This window comes from Mixophyes fleayi, chromosome 3, assembly GCF_038048845.1.
Source record: "Mixophyes fleayi isolate aMixFle1 chromosome 3, aMixFle1.hap1, whole genome shotgun sequence".
Lineage (NCBI taxonomy): Eukaryota > Metazoa > Chordata > Amphibia > Anura > Limnodynastidae > Mixophyes > Mixophyes fleayi.
In genome coordinates, this window is record NC_134404.1 from 258213664 (window position 1) to 258241171 (window position 27508).

At 42.6% G+C, this 27508-nt stretch overlaps 1 protein-coding gene and 1 pseudogene across 1 annotated transcript in view; one reads left to right on the top strand and one right to left on the bottom strand.

Moving 5' to 3' along the window:
- SMOC2 (SPARC related modular calcium binding 2) overlaps positions 1 to 27508 on the bottom strand; it is a 303541-nt gene that overhangs the window by 234974 nt on the left and 41059 nt on the right. The window lies entirely within an intron of this gene.
- Positions 14500 to 15035, top strand: LOC142142940 (DAZ-associated protein 2 pseudogene; annotated as a pseudogene).

The following is a 27508-nucleotide window of genomic DNA, read 5'->3' on the forward strand; positions in this document are numbered from 1 at the left end:
AGAGGTGGATCCAGAGAAATTAACACTGAAAGAGCGATTAGATAGGTAGGATGAAAACCAGGATAGGACAGTGCCTTCAAGACCTAGGGATTGCAGCGTTTGTATGAGGAGAGAGTGGTCAACAGTGTCAAATGCAGCAGAGAGATCCAGGAGAATTAAACGAGAGTAATGATTATTATTTTTTGCTGTGATCAAGTCATTGACAACCTTGGTCAGCGCAGTCTCTGTGGAGTGTTGAGAGCGAAAGCCTGACTGAAGAGGATCTAATAGGTTATTTGCTGTAAGAAAGTGTGTGAGGTGAGTGTAGGCATTTCTCCTGAGAAGCTTGGAGGGGCATGGGAGCAGGGAGATGGGCGGTAATTTACGAGCGAGTTAGGGTCAGACTCAGAAGTTTGTTTTTTTAAAATGGGAGTAATCACTGCATGCTTGAATAGTGATGGAAAAATACCAGTAGAAATAGATTACAGATTTTAGTTGGAGGGAGAATGAGCACAGGAGACAGGGACATACAAATTGTGAGGGAATGGGATCAAGAGGAGAGGAGGTAGAGTAGGAAGATGAGAAGAGAGTAGAAACTTCCTCTTCATTTGTGGGATCAAATGAAGAGAGAGTGTCCGAGGGTGCTACAAAGGAATTGAGCTGATTGCTTGTCAAGGGAGATGATATCATTTCAAGTCTGATCTTATCAATTTTGTCCTTGAAATAGGAAGCAATATCCTGTGCACTGATGGTAGTTGGAGGATTTGGGGCAGGAGGATTCAGAAGATATTTAAATGTGTTAAAGAGGTGTTTGGGGTTAGAAGCCTGAGCATAGATGAGAGATTGGAAGTAGGTTTGTTTTGCAGTGTCCAGAGCATTTCTATAGGAGTTGTAGATATCAGTATATGTGATGAAATCATTAGAGGTATAAGATTTACGCCAGTGACGTTCTGCTTTACGAGAAAGTTTTTGTAGAGTTTGTGTTACTGTAGTGTGCCACGGTTGGCAACGGATTCTACGCAAAGTATGTAGTGTTGCTGGAGCCATTTGATCCAGGGCAGTTGCTAGGGTTCGATGAAAATGGGGTACTGCCTGATCAGGGGAGGAGAATGTAGAAATTGGGGAGAGAAGGTGTTGGAGAGAGGTGGAAAACTGTTGAAGATCAAGAGAGTTGAAATTCCTGCGTTTGTGAGGAGGCTTGGGAGAGTTTGACACTAAGGAGAGTAAAGAACTGGGGGTGAGTGAGTAGCTAATAAGGTGATGATCCGAGAGGGGGAAAGGAGTGTTAAGGAAATGGGAAACTGAGCATAGTCTAGAGAAAACAAGATCAAGACAGTGGCCATCCTGATGAGTAGCTGATTCAATCCACTGGGAGAGGTCAAGTGAGAATGTTAGAGAGAGTAGTTTGGAAGCAGCATTGGAACGTGGATTAGAAATAGGGATGTTGAAATCACCCATGATGATGGTGGGGATGTCAGTAGATAAGAAGTGAGGGAGCCATGCAGAGAAGTGTTCAAGAAATTGTTGGTGTGGACCAGGGGGGGGATAGATGACAGCAACACGCATAGAGAACGGGTAAAAATCCTAACAGCATGTAGTTCAAAAGATGTGAACGTGAGTGATGGGACATTTGGTAAAACTGTGAATGTGCACTGTGGGGAGAGAAGTAGTCCAACCCCACCTCCTTGTCTGCCTCCCGGTCTGGGGGTGTTGGTGAAACGGAGACAACCATGTGAAAGGGCTGCAGGTGAGGCAGTGTCTGATTGCGTGAGCCATGTTTCTGTTATTGCTAGAAGGTTGAGATTGTTTGAGAGAAAGAGATCATGAGTGGAGTTACCCCAACTACTTAATTTGGTTATTATAATTATGAATACTATTCTTTCTAAGAAAGGCATTAAATCTATATTTAAATCCATTCAGTGATCCTGCCAATGCTACCCATCTTCAAATTGAATTTATCACTCTAACTGCCGTAACAGTGAAAAATCAATGCTGGTATTGAAAAAATGATTCCTCCAAAGCTCACCAGAAAAATCACTTAGGTATTCTCTTTGAATATATTTGTATACATTAATAAGGTCAAGTGTAAGGTGCCTTTTTCAACCCCAGTTGTCAAGTCTTTCATTATAATTCAACCACTCCTTTCCTTTTAGTAATAAAGTGTTCTGTCTCTAAACCATATCAAACTTCCCTTAGTTTTGCTATACACAGGTGTCCAAAAGTGTACCTCATATAAAATGAGGACAAAGAAAGTGATTTAAACAATTACAACATTACATTTTCTTCTCTTGCATATATGCTTTATTTAATGCATGCCAGGAATTTATTAGCTCTTGTATCAGCTGACTGACACTGGATGGTATTATTGTCTAAATCTTTCTTCATGTTAAATCTCCTAAATTGTATCCCATTTAATGTATAGGTAGCACAATTATTACCAGGGCCTGATTAAGGGTTCTGGCTGCCCTAGGCTAATACGGCCGCAGCGCCCCCCCCCCCCTCCTCCGAATATATAGGTGTATAGGAACACTCCTGAATATGAATGTTCAGGTGTATTCTCCAGCATTCAAATTTAGACAGATTGTGCCATTGTCTCTTACCTGTTCTTGCTCTTCTCTCTTGCAACTTTGTTATCCTCTCGCTGGCTTCTGGAAAGTTGGCGTCCTGTTTTGAAAATGCAAAAATGTATTATAATGCAAACCCTGAATGATTAGGCCCTTTAGTTAAAACAAAACACTCCATTATGGCCAGCTAAAAGTACCCCATTGGACAGGCATATATAAGCAATATCTGAATATTTGTTGTCAATCAAATACAAACCTCTACCAATCCCATCTCACTAATATTTAGTATTCTAGTGATTGCTGAGACCACCCATGTGACCACACACATGAGATTCTGCCTCCCAAAGCTGCTCTATTTTTTAAATACCCCCTGCAGCCATTTTCCTTAAGCACAACCCCCCCCCCCCACAGCCATTTTCCTTAACCCCTGCTGCAGCCATTTTCTTTACCTCCCACCCTGCATCCATCCCCCTTGCAGCTATTTTCCTTACCTCCACTCTGTAGCTATCCCCCCCCGTCACATCAAAACTCCCCCAGTCACATATATCAGCCCCCCTCCTCTGCCCTCCTTCATACATATCAACCTCTCTCCCTCCCTATAGATATGCAGGGCAGTTCCCCCCCCCCCTCCCTATAGATATGCAGGGCAGTTCCCCCCTTCACTTACCTGTAGTTGTGCCAGCGTCGCTCCTCTCCTCAGATCAGCAGATAGGAAGTGAAGACGTCCTGCTTCCTGTCTGCTGCACAGCAACAGGCAGCCTGGCGATTGGCTGTGTGTTGCTAACCACTGACCACCAATGCTTTTGATCGTCGAGCCCTCCACCCCCCTGCGGCGACCCCCTCTCCCCCACCCCGAAAAAAAAAAATGAGTGAAGAAAAATAAAAAATACCCGCAGCGCCGCATCCCCCGGGACCCAGCGCCCCAGGCTGCAGCCTGGTCAGCCTAGTGGTTGATCAGGCCATGATTATTACCATGGCTTACAAGCATTGACTTACATTTTCTGTACTGACTTACCGTCCTGATAACAAAGCCTAGCAGTCTATTTATCAATACAGAGAAAAGCCCCATCACTGGTAAAATGGAAAACCAGATTCAAGCTAGCATTTATCTTGTACATTCTAGTGCATTCTACAAAATGATAGCTACAATCTGATTGGCTGCCTGTATTTCAACAAATCCAATATAAAATTCTTCTACTAACATACAAGGCCATCAACAAAATTGCACCGACATACATTTCCTCACTGGTCTCCAAATATCTCCCCACTCGACACCTCCGTTCTGCACAAGATCTACGTCTCTCCTCCACTCTCATCACATCCTCCCATTCTCGGTTATAGGATTTTTTCCGGGCTGCACCCACGTTGTGGAATTCCCTACCTCGCACAGTAAGACTTTCCTCTAGTCTTCAAACCTTCAAGCGTTCACGGAAAACCCACCTCTTCAGACAAGGTTATGATATTCCTCAGCCACCATCTTAATTTCCCTAGATTACCCTATTACCATTCTCTACACAGCTAACGCAAGACAACAACCCTCTGACCAACACTGCAGCACACACCCCCCACTCAATACTTTTACCTTTGCGTTCTAGCTGGTCCATTGTGCAATATGATGTAGCACATGCCCTTGTGTTTCTAACTCCCATTGTCCTATAGATTGTAAGCTTGCGAGCAGGGTTCTCTTACCTTTCTGTCTGTATGTATTACCCAGTATTGTTTTATCAATGTTTGTTCCCAATTGTAAAGCGCTACGGAATTTGCTGGCGCTATATAAATAAATGTTGATGATGATGATGATGATTTTAGTGCCCTGGGCGAGACAGGGCAATGGCGCCCCCCATCTAAGTGGGAGGTACATTTCCAGGTGGGTGGGGTCAACCTAATGTGGGGGTGTGGCTGTCACCATAATGAGGGAGAGAGAGAGAATCTATATAGTATATATATATATATATATATATATTTTAAACAGACTTCATTTTTCTCTATGTTTCTGAAAACGGCTTCAGATGTGAAATGCAAGATATATTCCAGGGATACACAATCTGCCCCCTGTAATAAGGAAAACTGGCATGGCTGCAGTAAACACTTGGCAAAGGAGTCCATTGGCATGGTCATATTACTTCCATGCTATTCTGAGTATCACCCATTGTGCAGCTTGCCTGCTCTACCACACAAAACAAGAATGTTTATCAATCTGTGATACTCAGAATCATGTGCAAAGAGCCACATATATCAGAAGTACTATTTCTACATCTACCTTACATAAAAAAATACTGTAACTTACCGCAAACTTACTTTATAGAAACAAATTATAATAGCACAATGCCACCTCATATATTGCACCCAAAAAGTAACTCAAGAACTATCATGTCAATTGCTTCCAGAGTGGCAGAAAGGTACACATAAACAATGATGCATTCTAGAAGACGTGACACTGGATATTCATCACAAAGCAGGAGCAAACTGAACACATCTTTGGTGGGGGGGGGGGAGAGAGAGACCCCCACACTATGCCTATCATCCATTGATACCACACAAATATTTTGATGATAGTTTGGACCCCAATCCACTCTGGAACTTGACCAGCCTGCAAAGAAAACAAAATAATGAGTGCTGTTCGGTTACAAGATTTCTCCTCTGCACGCTTAATATGTAACACTTGCTCTCTTCCCGTGCTCCCGAGATCTCCAGCATGTCTGCAGGAAGTATCACACTGCAGCTAGCAAACACGCTTTATAGCAGCAAAACCGCACAGTCCAGCGTAATGGTATTTGATAGGATTCTGCCATCGGTCAATGCTAGCTCTGCCGATCTATCCAGCAGTGGCCCTGGGAGAATGCAGCGGACTGGAAAGAGTGAGGAGGTGTCAGGCTGCGAGAATGAATAATTCTTGCCTCTCGTAAAAAATTCAGGTTTTTACTTTCGCAGTGGAATGCATGTGCGTTCCACTGACAGGAAGTTCGGCATTTGGAACGCAAGTTTGCATTCCAAATGCCGAACTTCCTGTCATTTGCATTCCACTGCGGAAGATAAGGGCTGAAAGTACAGAGGCAGGTAGTGGGCGGCTGCTGCACCCTCTTGGGCTTGCGCCCTGGGCGACGGCACCGCCCGCACTTCCCTAGTTACAGCTCTGAGTGGCAACACCTCCACTTTTCATTATTAAAAGGTTTGATAAACCTTTTCCTTAATGTCTTGCTAATATAGACAACTTACTTCCTAGATCTTCAACAAGATCATTGATAAAAACAATGAAAAGTACAGGGTCCAGTACTGATACCTGAGACATCCCACATATAGTTTAGCTCAGTGATGGGCACCCTCTAACCTTCAAAAGGTCGCACATTACCCTTAATCTCAGTAATAACTTAAAGCAATACAATCCAAGAAAGAGACACCTATCTGTAAGCACATGTCAGCAGGCATTTTAAACAATTGTTACAAACTACAACAAACAAATCTGACAATAAAGCCGAAAGGAGCAGGGGTTCACGGGTGAAGGCTCGGATGGCCGCATGTGGCCCTAGGGTCACCTGTTAGCCATCACTGGTTTGGCTCAATCTGAATATGCTCCATTATAACACTTCTCTGCTTCTTATTTCTCAACCAGTTATCTTCCCATGTACATATTTTTACATATAGTTCCAGTGCTTTAATGTAATGTATCAATCTATTATGTGGCACTTTATAAAATGCTTTAAAAAATCCAAAGAATGTGCATCAACTCTATTGCCAAAATTAAGTTTACAACATCCTAATAGAAACTGAGCGTGTTGAGGTTATTAGGGTATTTTCAGTAATATATTCCTAGATATTCTCTCTTAGATTTCCTTAAAATATTTTACCCACCACCGATATCAGAGTCTCTGGATTTTTCGTCCCTGGGTTTGATTTTGCTCCTTTATAAATATTGGGTCCACATCAGGCTTCCTATTTTTTTAAATTAACTCATTCAGTGCATGTGGGTGTTTACCATCTGGTACTTTATCAATCTTAGGGGCCTATTTACTATCCAAACATGATAACCTAGATTACCCATTGCTGCTTATCGCAATGACAGACAATCTGGTTTCACTCCAATTTCTAAATAAATTATTGCATTTTCAGCTTAGCGATGCTTCCATTGCAACACTGTCTGTCAGCATAAGAGAACTTCTTCCATTTTGCCAGCAAGTACAGGAAGCATCTTCGTACACCGGCTCTGCTACCTCCATCCTGATGTGCGGAGAGTGATAAGAGGACAACTGTCCTTGATAAATAGGCTCCCGCATGGTTTGTATGGTGAAGTTTCACCAGAAGCCCCGGGTGATAGCCTACCCCTAAAGGCTTCTGCCAGTGTTTGACTTTAATAAACAGAGAGAAGCCCAAATAGGGCTCCCGCATGGTTTGTATGGTGAAGTTTCACCAGAAGCCCCGGGTGATAGCCTACCCCTAATGGCTTCTGCCAGTGTTTGACTTTAATAAACAGAGAGAAGCCCAATCCTCAGAGAAAACAACTTTTCTCTGTTTTATAAATAGACCCCTTATTCTTGTTTAGTCATAAATGTTCTTCCTTCTGAGTTAGACAAATAGGGCCTGACTCATTAAGGAACGCAAAGTAAATGCAATTTTCGTTTAGTGAAGTTATCACGAACAACAACATGGAAAAATACTAGGGATGTGCACCGGCGACTTTTGAGGTCTCGTGTTTTGTGTTTTGGATCCGGATTTTCGTTATTTTTGAGGTTCGGATTTGTCTCGCAAAACACTTGACGAAAGGTCTCGGTTCGGATTTAAGGTATTGGATTCGGATTTTTTTTGAAAAAAACATAAAAAGTTTAAAAATCAAGTTTTTGGGCTTATTTTCACTCCTAGGCTATTATTAACCTCAATAACATTCAATAACAAGCATTTCCACTAATTTACAGTGTATTCTGAACACCTCACAATATAGTTATTAGTCCAAAACGTTGCAACAAGGTATCTTTCTGGACTGCGTAGAGGAGTGGGTCACCACAATATATATTAAAAACCCTGAACTTTTATGATTCGCACCAATAAATGTACCTGGACTGCGTAGAGAAGTGGGTCACCACAATATATATTAAAAACCCTGAACTTTTATGATTCGCACCAATAAATGTACCTGGACTGCGTAGAGGAGTGGGTCACCACAATATCTTAAAAACCCCGAACTTTTATGAATCGCACCAATAAATGTACCTGGACTGCGTAGAGGAGTGGGTCACCACAATATATTAAAAACCCTGAACTTTTATGATTCGCACCAATAATTGTACCTGGACTGCGTAGAGGAGTGGGTCACCACAATATAAATTAAAAACCCTGAACTTTTATGAATCGCACCAATAATTGTACCTGGACTGCGTAGAGGAGTGGGTCACCACAATATATTAAAAACCCTGAACTTTTATGATTCGCACCAATAATTGTACCTGGACTGCGTAGAGGAGTGGGTCACCACAATATAAATTAAAAACCCTGAACTTTTATGAATCGCACCAATAATTGTACCTGGACTGCGTAGAGGAGTGGGTCACCACAATATATTAAAAACCCTGAACTTTTATGATTCGCACCAATAATTGTACCTGGACTGCGTAGAGGAGTGGGTCACCACAATATAAATTAAAAACCCTGAACTTTTATGAATCGCACCAATAATTGTACCTGGACTGCGTAGAGGAGTGGGTCACCACAATATATTAAAAACCCTGAACTTTTATGATTCGCACCAATAATTGTACCTGGACTGCGTAGAGGAGTGGGTCACCACAATATCTTAAAAACCCTGAACTTTTATGATTCGCACCAATAATTGTACCTGGACTGCGTAGAGGAGTGGGTCACCACAATATCTTAAAAACCCTGAACTTTTATGATTCGCACCAATAATTGTACCTGGACTGCGTAGAGGAGTGGGTCACCACAATATCTTAAAAACCCTGAACTTTTATGATTCGCACCAATAATTGTACCTGGACTGCGTAGAGGAGTGGGTCACCACAATATATTAAAAACCCTGAACTTTTATGATTCGCACCAATAATTGTACCTGGACTGCGTAGAGGAGTGGGCACTGGGCACCACAATAAAATATATAAAAAACCTTCAACAGATCTGCATTACACTACACATACGGCTGCTCCTCCATCCTCTCCATCATATACATGTTGGAGTTTTAGCGTGTGACAACCTCTTGTTTTTGATAATGTCAGTGCATTTTGAATATTTTTCAATTTGCCCCACACCACTGAATGTACTTTATCTATGATACGCAATACGCATCTATCTATCTTGACTGCGTAGTGTGGTGGCCCCGGTACACAATTTGGTACCGAGGCCACAATATAATTAAAAAACCCTCCACGTGTCTGAATTCCACCAAACAAGTATCTGGACTGCATAGTGGGGTGGCCCCGGTACCCAATTTGATACCGGGGCCACAATACCTCCTCCAAACATGGTACAGACAATTCGTCATTGAGATCCCAGACAGACAGGGTCAAAGTGTTATTGTTTGACTTTGTAAACCCAAAAAACTGTCCCTGTTGCACATAGTCGTGCAATGAAGACTGACTTTTTCATTTAAAGGCACGATCTTTCAAGTGTAGTGTTTGTAAGTCTAAGTCATATTATACTTTTGGTAAAATTGGTTTATTTTGTTCCTCTTTATGGTAATTAATTAGTAATAGAATTAAAGTATGAAATAGAATTAAAGTATGAAATAGAATTAAAGTATGAAATAGAATTAAAGTATGAAATAGAGTGGTATAGAGTTGTAGTGTGGTATAGATAGAGTGGTCCACACAATATAATAATAATAAAACCCTCCACGTGTCAGAATTCCACCAAACAAGTATCTGGACTGCATAGTGGGGTGGCCCCGGTACCCAATTTGATACCGGGGCCACAATACCTCCTCCAAACATGGTACAGACAATTCGTCATTGAGATCCCAGACAGACAGGGTCAAAGTGTTATTGTTTGACTTTGTAAACCCAAAAAACTGTCCCTGTTGCACATAGTCGTGCAATGAAGACTGACTTTTTCATTTAAAGGCACGATCTTTCAAGTGTAGTGTTTGTAAGTCTAAGTCATATTATACTTTTGGTAAAATTGGTTTATTTTGTTCCTCTTTATGGTAATTAATTAGTAATAGAATTAAAGTATGAAATAGAATTAAAGTATGAAATAGAATTAAAGTATGAAATAGAATTAAAGTATGAAATAGAGTGGTATAGAGTTGTAGTGTGGTATAGATAGAGTGGTCCACACAATATAATAATAAAACCCTCAACTGGTCTGAATTCCACCAAACAAGTATCTGGACTGCGTAGTGTGGTGGCCCCGGTACACAATTTGGTACCGAGGCCACAATATAATTAAAAAATTGGGCATCAACTGTCACCGTTGTTTAATATCTGATACACCTAAATATGGACTGCACAGTGGAGTGGCCCCGGTAGTAAATTTGGTGCCGGGGCCACAATACCTCCTCCAACTTCCAAGTGTAGTGTTTATAAAGACAGACAGCGTCGAAGTGTTATTAGTTGACTTTCTTAACCCTAAAATTGTCCCTGTTGCAAATATTCGTGCAATGGACAGTTACTTTTCTATTGAAAGACTCAAGCTTTCAAGTGTAGTGTTTATAAAATATAAACAACAATACAGTAGTTTTAGAGCACGTCAATACCTCTTGTTTTAAATTATGACACGGCATTTTACTTTTGGTTTAATTTCTTGAATTTTTTTACATTTGGTTTTACTTTTTGAACATGGCAAACGACTGTTGATTGGTCATATAATGCAAAAAAAAAAGTTCCAAGATGGAATTGTCCTTGGGCCCTCACACCCACCCTTATGTTGTTGAAATAGGACATGCACACTTTAACAAACCAATCATTTCAGCGACAGGGCCTACCAAACAACTTTGGCTGAAATGATTGGTTTGTTTGGGCCCCCACACCAAAAAAGCTATTCATCTCTCCCTGTACAGACTAAACAGGCTCTACTGAGGCAAGATGTCGTCCTCATCCTCAACCTCTGATTCCTCTCCCCCTACAGTGTGTACTTCCTCCTCATCACACATTATCAATTCGTCCCCGCTGGACTCCACAACCACAGGTCCCTCTGTAGTATCTGGAGGGCAGTGCTGTACTTCATTGAGGAATTGATTATTCATTTTTATAAACATCATTTTTTCAACGTTATGAGGAGGCAACCTCCTTCGCCGCTCACTGACCAGGTTCCCTGCTGCACTAAAAACTCTTTCCGAGTACACACTGGAGGGGGGACAACTCAGGTAAAATAGAGCCAGTTTGTACAGGGGCTTCCAAACTGCCTTTTTTTCCTGCCAGTAACAATATGGACTGTCTGACATGTCTACTTGGATGGTGTCAGCAAAGTAATCATCCACAATTTTTTCTATTGTGACAGCATCCAATGCAGCGAGAGTAGACATGTCTGCAATGGTTGGCAGGTCCTTCAGTCCGGACCAGATGTTATCAGCATCCCCGCCAGTGCCTCTTTTGGGAAAACTGAGCTTTTTCCTCGCAGCCATAGATGTGGAAGAAAATGAGGGTGGAGCTGTTGGCATGTCACGGTCCTCTTCAGAGGACAATCTCCTGACCAGCAGGTCTTTGCACCGCTGTAGACTTGTGTCCGCCGGAAACAGAGACACAACATACGCTTTAAACCGAGGATCGAGCACGGTGGCCAGAATGTATTCCTCTGACTTTAAAAGAGTGACCACCCTCGGATCCTGGCAAAGCGTACGAAGGGCTACATCCACAAGAGCTACATGCTTGGTGTAATCGCAATGGCTTACCAGCTCCTCCCTCACTTTCTCCAGCTGCTTCTGCAACAGCCTGATCAGGGGAATGACCTGACTCAAGCTGGCAGTGTCGGAACTGACTTCTCGTGTGGCAAGTTCAAATGGCTGCAGAACCTTGCACAACACGGAAATCAGTCTCCACTGCGCTTGACTGAGGCGCATCCCCACTCCTTTGCCTATGTCGTAGGTGGCTGTGTAGGCCTGAATGGCCTTTTGCTGCTCCTCCATCCTCTGCAGCATATAGAGGGTGGAGTTCCAGCGCGTCACAACCTCTTGTTTGAGGTGATGGCAGGGCAGGTTCATGCTTTTTTGATGTGCCTCTAGTCTGCGGTAGGCACTGGCTGAATGCCGAAAGTGTCCAGCAATTTTGCGCGCCACCGCAAGCATCTCCTGCACACCCCTGTCACTCTTGAGGTAATGCTGCACCACCAAATTAATGGTGTGGGCAAAACATGGGACGTGCTGGAAATTGCCCATATTTAATGCCCGCACAATGTTACTGGCATTGTCTGACACCACAAATCCCCATGAGAGTCTAAGTGGGGTAAGCCACTGGGAGATAATTTCCCTCATTTTCTCTAATATGTTGTCAGCGTTGTGCCTCTTATTAAAGCCTGTAATGCACAATGTTGCCTGCCTTTGCATGAGCAGCCATTTTGTAGATGCTGCTACTGATGCAGCTGTTGCTGTTGCTGCGGAAGGGGATGCATCTACCCAGTGGGCTGTCACAGTCATATAGTCCTTCGTTTGCCCAGAACCACTTGTCCACATGTCCGTGGTTAAGTGGACAGTGGGTACAACCGCATTTTTAAGAGCACTGAGGACACTTGACCGTACTTCTCTGTACATTTTTGGTATCGCCTGCCTAGTGAAGTGGAATCTCGAGGGGATTTGGTACCGGGGACACAATACCTCCATCAACCCTCTAAATCCCACTCCACTGATGGCGGACACCGGGCGCACGTCTAACACCAACATTGCAGTTACAGCCGCAGTTATACGCTTTGCAATAGGGTGACTACTATCGTATTTTGTGGTCATGGCAAACGACTGTTGGACGGTCAATTGTTTTGTGAAAGACTTAGCGGTCTTACGACTTCCCCTCTGGGAAGATGACCGACTAACAGCAGCAACAGCAGCAGTGGCAGTAGTAGGCGTACCGCTGCAGGATTCCTCGGATGAATCCCGTATTGAGGAGGACTCAGTCTGGCTGCTGACTTGGGCTGCAGGACTGAATCTGATGGAGATTGGGGAGGAAGTTGACGAGGAGGGTGTTGCTGGTGTGTATCCAACTGGACCACGGGATTTAGGTGTCCCTGTACCGATGAGGGTCCTAGCCCCAGTTCCTGAACTAACCACTGAACTATGAAGGTTATTCAGGTGACGTATAAGGGAGGATGTTCCTAGGTGGGCAAGATCCTTACCCCTGCTTATTTGAGCTTTACATAAGCTACATATGGCCATACATTGGTTGTCTGGATTTGGATAAAAATAACTCCAGACCGAAGAGGTGCATTTTTTGGTCTTCTGACCAGGCATGACGATGGGCTTTTTCATCCCATGGACATCAGCTGTTTCCCCCCCTGGTGCCTCATTTACAATAACCACATCACCATCCTCATCATCAAGTTCCTCCACAGCGCCAGCTACATCATCAATAGCCTCCTCCCGAGCCACCTCTTCCCGTACAGTGATGGGAAGGTCAGGCTTGACAACCACCAACACCCTTGGACTCGCCTTGGGGATTTGTGATAATTTCTCTTTAGAAGGCAGAGTTGTTTGCTGTTTTGTTGCTGACAGCATAACTCTCTTCAATTTTTTGTAGGGGGGGGAGGAGGAGGAGGGCTAAGATCCGTGGGTGAAGCTGAACCACTAGTCATGAACACGGGCCAGGGCCTAAGCCGTTCCTTGCCACTCCGTGTCGTAAATGGCATATTGGCAACTTTACGTTCCTCCTCAGATGATTTAAAGTTTCTCTTTTTGCTACTTTTTCTTAACTTGGGCTTTTTGGATTTTACATGCCCGGTACTACGAGATTGGGCATCGGGCTTGGAAGACGACGTTGATGGCATTTCATCGTCTATGTCATTACTAGTGGCAGCAGCTTCAGCATTAGGAGGAAGTGGGTCTTGATCTTTCCCTACTTTATCCTCCAAATTTTTGGTCTCCATTATATGTAGCACAAGATACTGCAGAATGTGTGAACTTGGTAATATTGCAGTACCAATGGACTTATACTGCTGGATTGGTTTTGCACATTTGGTTATAATTATTATATATTTTTTTTTTTTTTAAATTTTTTATTTTTTTTACTTTTTTTTTATTTTTTAAAAACTTGGGAATAATGGGGAAATAACTATGCCCTTAGAAGCACAGAGCACAGGACACAGCACCACTGGACTGAACAGGACACGGCACAGGACCCAGCAGCACTACGGAACTCAGCAGGACAGAGCACAGGACACAGCACCACTGGACTGATACTGCAGAATGTGTGAACTTGGTAATATTGCAGTACCAATGGACTTATACCGCTGGATTGGTTTTGCACATTTGGTTATAATTATATATATTTTTTTTAATTTCTAATTTTTTATTTTTTTTTACTTTTTTTTTATTTTTTAAAAACTTGGGAATAATGGGGAAATAACTATGCCCTTAGAAGCACAGAGCACAGGACACAGCACCACTGGACTGAACAGGACACAGCACAGGACCCAGCAGCACCACTGACCTCAGAAGGACAGAGCACAGCACACAGCACCACTGGACTGATACTGCAGCAGAGCACAGCACAGCACAGCACAGCACAGCAAAGAACTAAACAGCACAGAACTAAACAGCACAGAACTAAACAGCACAGAACTAAACAGCACAGAGGACCACCTAACACACCCTCCCTCTACCCTGATCAATGCCCGAGTGAAGATGGCGGCGACTAGCGGGGAATTTATAGGATCCGAGTATCGCGAGATCCGACAACGGGATTATGAGTCAGAGCCTCAGTTTCACTTTTGAATTTGGCGCCAATACCCGGATCTGTCTCGGATCCGACTCGGATCCGCAACGTTCGGGTGGGCTCGGATTTCATAAATCCGAGTGCGCTCATCCCTAAAAAATACAGACACATCAGCAGCACTGGCAACATGATTAATAAAGGACAGTACCCTATACCCCCAGCCTATTCAACCCAGCATCCCAATCCACAGTCTATCTACCCGCCAGCCATGCATCTGCAACAAGCACCTACTTAGACAGATGCTCGTCATGCTTATTCTGAGCTTTACCGCCTAGGGTATGTGCACCAATCTGCTGACAATATGGCTGCACTCTCTGCAGCCTACCCTGGAACCTCCATGTACTTGCCAATGGCTCGGACAATACCAGTAGGACCCATGGCTTCCTCTGTTCCCATGTACTACCCCATTGGACCCGTGTATCCCCCTGGCTCCACTGTTCTTGTTGAAGGAGCTTATTATGCGGGTGCAAGGTTTGGCGTTGGTAGTTCTGCAGCTGTGCCACCACCATCTCCTGGCTGCCCTCCTAATGCAGCTCAGCTGGCTGCTATGCAAGGTGCCAATGTCTTGATCCCACAGAAAAAAGGCAACCACTTCATGGGTGGCTCGGATGGTGGCTACATCATGGGGTGAGAAGGATTCGGATGGCATGGATGAAGGGGCATAAAGCAAAAAAATATTAAAAAAGGGGCTAACTATTTTGTACAAGGAATGACATCTCACTGTGTGAGCACTTCCCACAAAGTTGATATTTAGACACAGGTATAAGTGGGATGTCTGCTCGGTGCTTTCTTACTCCTGCTGTAGGAAAAGGAGGTCCTTTATAAAAAGTAAAAAAAAAGTAAAGCTTTGCATCCCTTTATACCACCTCCTACTTCCCACCCTACACATATCTGCAGCATTTTATTATACCTAAACAGACTGATTGGATATTATGGGGAAGGGTACTAGAGAATAACATACTGAAAAGAATAACTTGAAGTCTCAGCTACTTGTTGACTTTTGTTTGATTGGAAAATATATCTACTGCGTAATCTTCAGGAAGGAACATGTATATTTTTAAGTGAAGGTAAATAACACCTATATGCAAACATATTAAGGGGGGTATTCAACTGTCAGCGAGTTTTATTTTTGACCGAGCTAAGTCATTTTAACGCTGTTTTTTTATCATTTTCGAGCGGGTTAACTTTACCTGCGATTCAATTCCATTTATAACGCTGCATTCTTTTTCATGAAACGGTCTTCTCGCAGTCCAGTAAAAGGTCTATTGAAAGTATAGGATGTGTGAGAGGCAGCCGCGTTAAAAGCTATTCAATTGTTTTTTAACGCAGTGTGTTAAACAGGCAAATATGCTGTTTTATCGCGCACCTCTTTGGGGTGTGTTAAAAATAAAAAACCTCTGAAAAGTATTTGAAGTCATGTAATAACATGAAAAAAAAGTTAATCTTATGTTCATCACAAATGCCTAATATGTAAAAGTTGATTTTCTTGTGAAAAATATTATGAGATAAAATAAACAAAAAAATAAAATAAAATTAAATCACAAATTAATTATATTTATATATGTTTTTGGTACAAATAGGAATGTAGTAATGTGTTTTGATATAGATGATATAGATGCTTCTATGGTTAAAAATAGCTCAATTTAAAATTATGCGAAAGAAAGTACTGTAATGTAGATATTATCAATGTGTAATGCAATCTAATGTATGAAAATGTATGCATAACCTTATTTTTGTGTTATATTTGGCCGCGTTAAAACTCCCCTTCACTCCCCTAAAAACTCACAAACACAATGTTTAACACGCTGGGGCAGTGTTCCCTCTTTTTCAATTGCATTAGTTTTCGCGCTGCGCTAACTAAAAACGGTTGGTATTGCAGTTAAAAACCCGCAGGAGTTATTTTTTTTTTACGCTGTGGGGGGGAAAAAAAATCTTGCGGACAATTGAATAACCCCCTAAGAGTTTCTTTAATACTGGTACATGTTTTACCATAAGTTCTACATGTTGGTCTTTTTTCCTCTTATAATACATCCTCAAACCCTGTGTTTTTTAGGATATTTAACCGCTACGATGCCGCAAGGGTTAAAGGTACTTGTAAACATTACGCAGTTGGGAGGTCTAACTTTTTTTAAAGCCCTCTAATGCCACATTATTTAGAACATTTAAGAATGATGTAGATAACTCACCGTCTGTAAATTTGCATTAAAAACAGATTTCCTTTGCGCACAGTGCAGTATTTCCTAAACAGAAGTGGTGTTTTGGCCAATAGGTGGACATACACCACCATATATTTCAGTGTACACTACAAGCTTTAATGAAGTGGAGAGATGTATTATCTTCAAGGGTATAACAACCATCATCAGCTGGTAGACATGTTGTCAGGACTTCTAACAGTTGTTTTCACGTGGAAAATATACGCTGTTTTAATGTCCAGATGTGGTCATGTTTTTCTCAAATGGAATGTTGATCTGTCATTGTAAAACCCAGAGGTGCATTTCTGTATTAGTTGCCAAGGAGTAAACTGCCTCGTAAAATTATTGAGATTCAAACCAAGAGTAATGTTGCATGTTCCATTTGTGAAGCACTGAAGGATGATCAATAAAAAGATGCAAAGAGGAAAAAAAATAAAAAAAACACGCAATTTACATTTTTTAAAAACTGACGGAAAATGCAAGCAAGTATGCCTGTATTAATCCATAAAAGTATCTCAAGCAACATTTCTAGTTGAATATGGGTGTAAGTACGCTCTGGCTAAATGGCACTTACCGTATGCAGACAGACACAACACACTGCACAATGTACGATATGTATAATGTCGTATATGTATATAGTCCCATCAGAATACACAGTTATATATTATTAAATATATTAACACCTATTAATAATAGTCATTAATCAAACAACATAAAAAAACAAACGTTTTTCATCGGTTCCCCTTGCAAAATACCTTTAAGCATGTTATTAATGTCTACTGTGCATAAAATGCATACACGACCGTCATCACTATCACAGCACTTACACCTGTCCTGTAACTGGTGCAAGAGATACGGCTGGATATCACGTACCTCAGAGATGCCCAGAGCTTGAATCGGATGGACATACGTGCACTCAACCTTGGCATATCCTTACTGTACTTTGAATATATACATATATTATATCAACCGCCATTCTCCCTATTAAGATGGAGCCCATTCCTAATGTAGAGTCTGAAACTGGCAGAGAAATCAGTCTAGTTAATCCGTGATCCCAAAACCCTCCTCCCTACACAAATTTTTCAGCCACTTATTTACCTCTCTCAGCTCCTTTTGTCTTTTTGATGTAGCCTGTGGTACAGGTAGTATTTGAGAAATATTACCTTGAAGGTCCTTAGCATGAGCTTACAGTACAATTAAATATTATTAAGGGAACTTCCCATTTCACTCTAAATTTAATTTTAGTAAAAAATACTGCAGGCTCTTGTCAAGATCTATGTAAAAAGCTTTTTATCTGACCTAATATGCGGAACCCAAGTGTTCCAGAGATAGCAATTCACGGTCTTGATGATAGATTACCCTTTCTGTGCTCCTAATAATTTAGTCCATTGCCACTAGCACTTGTCTTGCCTTTGCTATGCTCATATTTCCTTATTTAAGCAGTCATTCTCCTGGCAGTTAGAGGATGTATTCTGCTCCAGTAATGATACTCTTGAATAGTCATCCCAATTTCTGTTAACTAGGCACATCTTGGGGGAGTGTAAAATCAGGACTAGACCCACGGTCACGCTTTCATCTGCCACTTCTTCATACTGCTACCCAGCTTCCAACCTCATGATGCTGCTTTCTCTTGTCTCTACCTCCATCTTCACTGAACTTAACCAGTGCCTGCTCACTGAGCAGCAAGCACCTCTCCATGTTGTCTGTGGACTGCAGTGTTGTTCATTTAGTTCCAGAATATGGGCTTTCATAACCAGGAGCGGATCTAGGCAACTGCTCTACCCGGGGCGATTTTAGGGGGGGGGGGGGATTTCGGCCCCGCCCCTTTCTAATTTCTAAGGCTGCTGACGGCTGCACAGTATGTGCAGGTCCGTTCAGCATTGGCAGTGTGCTGTCCCGCTGCTCTGATTGTGTTTAAAACACAATCAGAGCAGCCGGGCAGCACACTGTCAATGCTGAACGGACCTGCACAGTGTGCAGCCATCAGCAGCAAGCCCCTGCTAGGGGGGGCGATTGCCCCCCCACCCCCCCTGGATCCGCCACTGTTCATAACACATGTTGAAAAAAGAAAAAGAATACAGAAAAATGTATACAAATATCCAATCATAAAGTAAAAACGATTGACCCTTAAGCTGGATACACACTAATGCAATTATTGTGCAGATCACACAATGAAAGACCATTTGGTCAGATATGGCAAGAGAGGGATTGTTGCAGATATCATCTGTGATCATGTTTTATTATACCAAAGCACATCATCGTTTGGTTTGGTTTTCTAAATTTCTTAAACATCAAGATCAATGATGGAACAATGTTGGGATAATGACAAGCAGCATAGGTAGATCTTTGTGTACAGTCACAATCTCTTTAGCAGATGGGAAGATCACAGGTCTGAAGGTAAATCATGTAGATGTGTATGCATGAATTGGCATGCCCATCAGGACTTTAAATCATTGGTAAAATCGTTACAGAAATTGCATCTAAAGTCAAATTGCATTAGTGTGCACCCAGCTTTAGTTAAAACATATTTGCCTACTTTCCTGGAATATCAGGGAGGCTCCCAAAGAGTAAACAAACCTCCCGGATTCGCCGAAATTCACGGCATTGAATGGCAGGGGCGGGGCTTAATTGTGTCATTAAGCCCCGCACCCGCTATTCAATGCTGTGAATTTCGACATTTTGTGGTGGGGCGGGGCTATGGTGAAGTCACGCCCCCTCCCACCCCCTGTCACATGACTTCTCAGTTCTGAAAGTTGGCATGTATGAGTTAAAACTCCAATCAAGAGAATTAGTGTGTGTGGAACTGCAAAACAGTTTAAAAGTGCACTTACATCCGATACCACTTAGGAATGATATCACACACAACTGTCACAGACAGTTTCCAAATAAGTTACAAGCTTCATATATCAACTGCAATTACTCATGAGAATTTTGTAAAGCCAAGGAAACACCTCCCCCTAAAGTAATTATAATCAGCTTACTCAGTTACAAACACAATGTAAACCACAGATTAACAATACCTGTAATTCAAACCAAAATTGTCTAAACTGCAGTTATATTCAATCGTGCTGAGGAATGAGAGCACACCTCTACAGCTTGCACACCTTTCAGATAGTTTGCAAATGAGTAATGAGTTCTGTGAAGCCTCTTCTTTCCAAACCTCAATTCCCCTGATCTTTTTTCTCCTCGCTCCTATTTCTTACCCAAGCCCTGTAAATGTCACTAAACTGGAGTGAGTTGTGCCTCAAGAAAATTGGAATTTTTTAAATAAACTCACACTGCTGCTCCCAAAACATGCTGCTGAAATAGCCAGGTTGCCTAATTATAGGCACACCTTTTTTTAATTATGTTTATATAGATGTGATGTACCGTACAAGTCTTGCTAATAATAAATGACCAGGACAGACTGACTGAGAACTATCATTTGAGCTATCAATATTAGGGATGTGCACCGGCGACTTTTGAGGTCTCGTGTTTTGTGTTTTGGATCCGGATTTTCGTTATTTTTGAGGTTCGGATTTGTCTCGCAAAACACTTGACGAAAGGTCTCGGTTCGGATTTAAGGTATTGGATTCGGATTTTTTTTGAAAAAAACATAAAAAGTTTAAAAATCAAGTTTTTGGGCTTATTTTCACTCCTAGGCTATTATTAACCTCAATAACATTCAATAACAAGCATTTCCACTAATTTACAGTGTATTCTGAACACCTCACAATATAGTTATTAGTCCAAAACGTTGCAACAAGGTATCTTTCTGGACTGCGTAGAGGAGTGGGTCACCACAATATATATTAAAAACCCTGAACTTTTATGATTCGCACCAATAAATGTACCTGGACTGCGTAGAGGAGTGGGTCACCACAATATATATTAAAAACCCTGAACTTTTATGATTCGCACCAATAAATGTACCTGGACTGCGTAGAGGAGTGGGTCACCACAATATCTTAAAAACCCCGAACTTTTATGAATCGCACCAATAAATGTACCTGGACTGCGTAGCGGAGTGGGTCACCACAATATATTAAAAACCCTGAACTTTTATGATTCGCACCAATAATTGTACCTGGACTGCGTAGAGGAGTGGGTCACCACAATATATTAAAAACCCTGAACTTTTATGATTCGCACCAATAATTGTACCTGGACTGCGTAGAGGAGTGGGTCACCACAATATCTTAAAAACCCTGAACTTTTATGATTCGCACCAATAAATGTACCTGGACTGCGTAGCGGAGTGGGTCACCACAATATATTAAAAACCCTGAACTTTTATGATTCGCACCAATAATTGTACCTGGACTGCGTAGAGGAGTGGGTCAACACAATATCTTAAAAACCCTGAACTTTTATGATTCGCACCAATAATTGTACCTGGACTGCGTAGAGGAGTGGGTCACCACAATATCTTAAAAACCCTGAACTTTTATGATTCGCACCAATAATTGTACCTGGACTGCGTAGAGGAGTGGGTCACCACAATATATTAAAAACCCTGAACTTTTATGATTCGCACCAATAATTGTACCTGGACTGCGTAGAGGAGTGGGCACTGGGCACCACAATAAAATATATAAAAAACCTTCAACAGATCTGCATTACACTACACATACGGCTGCTCCTCCATCCTCTCCATCATATACATGTTGGAGTTTTAGCGTGTGACAACCTCCTGTTTTTGATAATGTCAGTGCATTTTGAATATTTTTCAATTTGCCCCACACCACTGAATGTACTTTATCTATGATACGCAATACGCATCTATCTATCTTGACTGCGTAGTGTGGTGGCCCCGGTACACAATTTGGTACCGAGGCCACAATATAATTAAAAAACCCTCCACGTGTCTGAATTCCACCAAACAAGTATCTGGACTGCATAGTGGGGTGGCCCCGGTACCCAATTTGATACCGGGGCCACAATACCTCCTCCAAACATGGTACAGACAATTCGTCATTGAGATCCCAGACAGACAGGGTCAAAGTGTTATTGTTTGACTTTGTAAACCCAAAAAACTGTCCCTGTTGCACATAGTCGTGCAATGAAGACTGACTTTTTCATTTAAAGGCACGATCTTTCAAGTGTAGTGTTTGTAAGTCTAAGTCATATTATACTTTTGGTAAAATTGGTTTATTTTGTTCCTCTTTATGGTAATTAATTAGTAATAGAATTAAAGTATGAAATAGAATTAAAGTATGAAATAGAATTAAAGTATGAAATAGAATTAAAGTATGAAATAGAGTGGTATAGAGTTGTAGTGTGGTATAGATAGAGTGGTCCACACAATATAATAATAAAACCCTCAACTGGTCTGAATTCCACCAAACAAGTATCTGGACTGCGTAGTGTGGTGGCCCCGGTACACAATTTGGTACCGAGGCCACAATATAATTAAAAAATTGGGCATCAACTGTCACCGTTGTTTAATATCTGATACACCTAAATATGGACTGCACAGTGGAGTGGCCCCGGTAGTAAATTTGGTGCCGGGGCCACAATACCTCCTCCAACTTCCAAGTGTAGTGTTTATAAAGACAGACAGCGTCGAAGTGTTATTAGTTGACTTTCTTAACCCTAAAATTGTCCCTGTTGCAAATATTCGTGCAATGGACAGTTACTTTTCTATTGAAAGACTCAAGCTTTCAAGTGTAGTGTTTATAAAATATAAACAACAATACAGTAGTTTTAGAGCACGTCAATACCTCTTGTTTTAAATTATGACACGGCATTTTACTTTTGGTTTAATTTCTTGAATTTTTTTACATTTGGTTTTACTTTTTGAACATGGCAAACGACTGTTGATTGGTCATATAATGCAAAAAAAAAAGTTCCAAGATGGAATTGTCCTTGGGCCCTCACACCCACCCTTATGTTGTTGAAATAGGACATGCACACTTTAACAAACCAATCATTTCAGCGACAGGGCCTACCAAACAACTTTGGCTGAAATGATTGGTTTGTTTGGGCCCCCACACCAAAAAAGCTATTCATCTCTCCCTGTACAGACTAAACAGGCTCTACTGAGGCAAGATGTCGTCCTCATCCTCAACCTCTGATTCCTCTCCCCCTACAGTGTGTACTTCCTCCTCATCACACATTATCAATTCGTCCCCGCTGGACTCCACAACCACAGGTCCCTCTGTAGTATCTGGAGGGCAGTGCTGTACTTCATTGAGGAATTGATTATTCATTTTTATAAACATCATTTTTTCAACGTTGTGAGGAAGCAACCTCCTTCGCCGCTCACTGACCAGGTTCCCCGCTGCACTAAAAACTCTTTCCGAGTACACACTGGAGGGGGGACAACTCAGGTAAAATAGAGCCAGTTTGTACAGGGGCTTCCAAACTGCCTTTTTTTCCTGCCAGTAACAATATGGACTGTCTGACATGTCTACTTGGATGGTGTCAGCAAAGTAATCATCCACAATTTTTTCTATTGTGACAGCATCCAATGCAGCGAGAGTAGACATGTCTGCAATGGTTGGCAGGTCCTTCAGTCCGGACCAGATGTTATCAGCATCCCCGCCAGTGCCTCTTTTGGGAAAACTGAGCTTTTTCCTCGCAGCCATAGATGTGGAAGAAAATGAGGGTGGAGCTGTTGGCATGTCACGGTCCTCTTCAGAGGACAATCTCCTGACCAGCAGGTCTTTGCACCGCTGTAGACTTGTGTCCGCCGGAAACAGAGACACAACATACGCTTTAAACCGAGGATCGAGCACGGTGGCCAGAATGTATTCCTCTGACTTTAAAAGAGTGACCACCCTCGGATCCTGGCAAAGCGTACGAAGGGCTACATCCACAAGAGCTACATGCTTGGTGTAATCGCAATGGCTTACCAGCTCCTCCCTCACTTTCTCCAGCTGCTTCTGCAACAGCCTGATCAGGGGAATGACCTGACTCAAGCTGGCAGTGTCGGAACTGACTTCTCGTGTGGCAAGTTCAAATGGCTGCAGAACCTTGCACAACACGGAAATCAGTCTCCACTGCGCTTGACTGAGGCGCATCCCCACTCCTTTGCCTATGTCGTAGGTGGCTGTGTAGGCCTGAATGGCCTTTTGCTGCTCCTCCATCCTCTGCAGCATATAGAGGGTGGAGTTCCAGCGCGTCACAACCTCTTGTTTGAGGGGATGGCAGGGCAGGTTCATGCTTTTTTGATGTGCCTCTAGTCTGCGGTAGGCACTGGCTGAATGCCGAAAGTGTCCAGCAATTTTGCGCGCCACCGCAAGCATCTCCTGCACACCCCTGTCACTCTTGAGGTAATGCTGCACCACCAAATTAATGGTGTGGGCAAAACATGGGACGTGCTGGAAATTGCCCATATTTAATGCCCGCACAATGTTACTGGCATTGTCTGACACCACAAATCCCCATGAGAGTCTAAGTGGGGTAAGCCACTGGGAGATAATTTCCCTCATTTTCTCTAATATGTTGTCAGCGTTGTGCCTCTTATTAAAGCCTGTAATGCACAATGTTGCCTGCCTTTGCATGAGCAGCCATTTTGTAGATGCTGCTACTGATGCAGCTGTTGCTGTTGCTGCGGAAGGGGATGCATCAACCCAGTGGGCTGTCACAGTCATATAGTCCTTCGTTTGCCCAGAACCACTTGTCCACATGTCCGTGGTTAAGTGGACAGTGGGTACAACCGCATTTTTAAGAGCACTGAGGACACTTGATCGTACTTCTCTGTACATTTTTGGTATCGCCTGCCTAGTGAAGTGGAATCTCGAGGGGATTTGGTACCGGGGACACAATACCTCCATCAACCCTCTAAATCCCACTCCACTGATGGCGGACACCGGGCGCACGTCTAACACCAACATTGCAGTTACAGCCGCAGTTATACGCTTTGCAATAGGGTGACTACTATCGTATTTTGTGGTCATGGCAAACGACTGTTGGACGGTCAATTGTTTTGTGAAAGACTTAGCGGTCTTACGACTTCCCCTCTGGGAAGATGACCGACTAACAGCAGCAACAGCAGCAGTGGCAGTAGTAGGCGTACCGCTGCAGGATTCCTCGGATGAATCCCGTATTGAGGAGGACTCAGTCTGGCTGCTGACTTGGGCTGCAGGACTGAATCTGATGGAGATTGTGGAGGAAGTTGACGAGGAGGGTGTTGCTGGTGTGTATCCAACTGGACCACGGGATTTAGGTGTCCCTGTACCGATGAGGGTCCTAGCCCCAGTTCCTGAACTAACCACTGAACTATGAAGGTTATTCAGGTGACGTATAAGGGAGGATGTTCCTAGGTGGGCAAGATCCTTACCCCTGCTTATTTGAGCTTTACATAAGCTACATATGGCCATACATTGGTTGTCTGGATTTGGATAAAAATAACTCCAGACCGAAGAGGTGCATTTTTTGGTCTTCTGACCAGGCATGACGATGGGCTTTTTCATCCCATGGACATCAGCTGTTTCCCCCCCTGGTGCCTCATTTACAATAACCACATCACCATCCTCATCATCAAGTTCCTCCACAGCGCCAGCTACATCATCAATAGCCTCCTCCCGAGCCACCTCTTCCCGTACAGTGATGGGAAGGTCAGGCTTGACAACCACCAACACCCTTGGACTCGCCTTGGGGATTTGTGATAATTTCTCTTTAGAAGGCAGAGTTGTTTGCTGTTTTGTTGCTGACAGCATAACTCTCTTCAATTTTTTGTAGGGGGGGGGAGGAGGAGGAGGGCTAAGATCCGTGGGTGAAGCTGAACCACTAGTCATGAACACGGGCCAGGGCCTAAGCCGTTCCTTGCCACTCCGTGTCGTAAATGGCATATTGGCAACTTTACGTTTCTCCTCAGATGATTTAAAGTTTCTCTTTTTGCTACTTTTTCTTAACTTGGGCTTTTTGGATTTTACATGCCCGGTACTACGAGATTGGGCATCGGGCTTGGAAGACGACGTTGATGGCATTTCATCGTCTATGTCATGACTAGTGGCAGCAGCTTCAGCATTAGGAGGAAGTGGGTCTTGATCTTTCCCTACTTTATCCTCCAAATTTTTGGTCTCCATTATATGTAGCACAAGATACTGCAGAATGTGTGAACTTGGTAATATTGCAGTACCAATGGACTTATACTGCTGGATTGGTTTTGCACATTTGGTTATAATTATTATATATTTTTTTTTTGTTTTTAAATTTTTTATTTTTTTTTACTTTTTTTTTATTTTTTAAAAACTTGGGAATAATGGGGAAATAACTATGCCCTTAGAAGCACAGAGCACAGGACACAGCACCACTGGACTGAACAGGACACGGCACAGGACCCAGCAGCACTACGGAACTCAGCAGGACAGAGCACAGGACACAGCACCACTGGACTGATACTGCAGAATGTGTGAACTTGGTAATATTGCAGTACCAATGGACTTATACTGCTGGATTGGTTTTGCACATTTGGTTATAATTATATATTTTTTTTTTAATTTCTAATTTTTTATTTTTTTTTACTTTTTTTTTATTTTTTAAAAACTTGGGAATAATGGGGAAATAACTATGCCCTTAGAAGCACAGAGCACAGGACACAGCACCACTGGACTGAACAGGACACGGCACAGGACCCAGCAGCACTACGGAACTCAGCAGGACAGAGCACAGGACACAGCACCACTGGACTGATACTGCAGAATGTGTGAACTTGGTAATATTGCAGTACCAATGGACTTATACTGCTGGATTGGTTTTGCACATTTGGTTATAATTATATATATTTTTTTTAATTTCTAATTTTTTATTTTTTTTTACTTTTTTTTTATTTTTTAAAAACTTGGGAATAATGGAGAAATAACTATGCCCTTAGAAGCACAGAGCACAGGACACAGCACCACTGGACTGAACAGGACACAGCACAGGACCCAGCAGCACCACTGACCTCAGAAGGACAGAGCACAGCACACAGCACCACTGGACTGATACTGCAGAACACAGCACAGCACAGCACAGCACAGCACAGCACAGCACAGCACAGCACAGAACTAAACAGCACAGAACTAAACAGCACAGAACTAAACAGCACAGAGGACCACCTAACACACCCTCCCTCTACCCTGATCAATGCCCGAGTGAAGATGGCGGCGACTAGCGGGGAATTTATAGGATCCGAGTATCGCGAGATCCGACAACGGGATTATGAGTCAGAGCCTCAGTTTCACTTTTGAATTTGGCGCCAATACCCGGATCTGTCTCGGATCCGACTCGGATCCGCAACGTTCGGGTGGGCTCGGATTTCATAAATCCGAGTGCGCTCATCCCTAATCAATATATAGGATTTCTGAAAAAATAAATGTAACCTCATGTCACTGTGAGTGGTGCTGGGGTACATAGTTAAGCAATGTACCCTCTTGCTTGAGCTTTCCTCTGCCTTGGCTACTTCTTGAGTGTGTACTTAAGTGACCAGAAGGTCCATGGACATGTGGATTTTATATCAATGTCTGTTAAATGTGTTGTGTGGTGGTGCAGTGCAATAGTTGTCACAGTAAGTTGGGCAACAGACCATCTCTATATTGTAAAACAGAAACTCTTTATCTACACGTCTTCTCCACTCCTGCACAATACTTTGGTTGCAGACAACAAAGCAAATATATACAACTCCTGACTCAGCCGGTATAGACTGTACAATATAAATAGAAATGGACAAAGACAGTTTGGTGTCAGTCTGTATCAGACCCCCTCTCCACTTGTAGTGCAAAATATTAAATAGATAGTGCTGCTAGATAAGACTTTCAACACCAGAAAAACGGGATTTATACTTACGATAAATCTTTTTCTCTTTCATCCATCTGAGGGACACTCCTTAACCATGGGGTTGAGTCGGGGGGAGGAGTCTGGCACCCAAAGAGTTAACTTTTTTCAGCTGACAGCATATCACCCCCGCCAATTCCCACATACCTCAGTTTGATTACAAAAGCCATTAGGA